Genomic DNA, 330 nt, shown 5'->3' on the forward strand with positions numbered 1-330 from the left:
CGGTATAAAATGTTCTGTTCATATCAGACTTTGTCATTTTCTGGGAGGCTGTTCCAGACAGAAAAGGTCCTTGATCAAGATTCTTTTGAGACACTGATGGCAGAAAATAAACAGCTTAATTGGAAAGTAGTAGTTTGTTTTCTATCTCAAAAAACGAACCTGCTCAACAGACACAAGTGTCAAAAAGCATTCACACAAAGCAACTAACTTTCCACTGTAAAATAATAAAAACAAGGGTTTTCTTGCAGTGAGAATTGTTTTACACCATCCAGAGGTTTGAGCAGGCACCAAAGGAAAATAATAACAGAACTTAGTATGAAATCCGTTTTC

Source organism: Amphiprion ocellaris, chromosome 4, assembly GCF_022539595.1.
Source record: "Amphiprion ocellaris isolate individual 3 ecotype Okinawa chromosome 4, ASM2253959v1, whole genome shotgun sequence".
In the NCBI taxonomy this organism is placed as follows: domain Eukaryota; kingdom Metazoa; phylum Chordata; class Actinopteri; family Pomacentridae; genus Amphiprion; species Amphiprion ocellaris.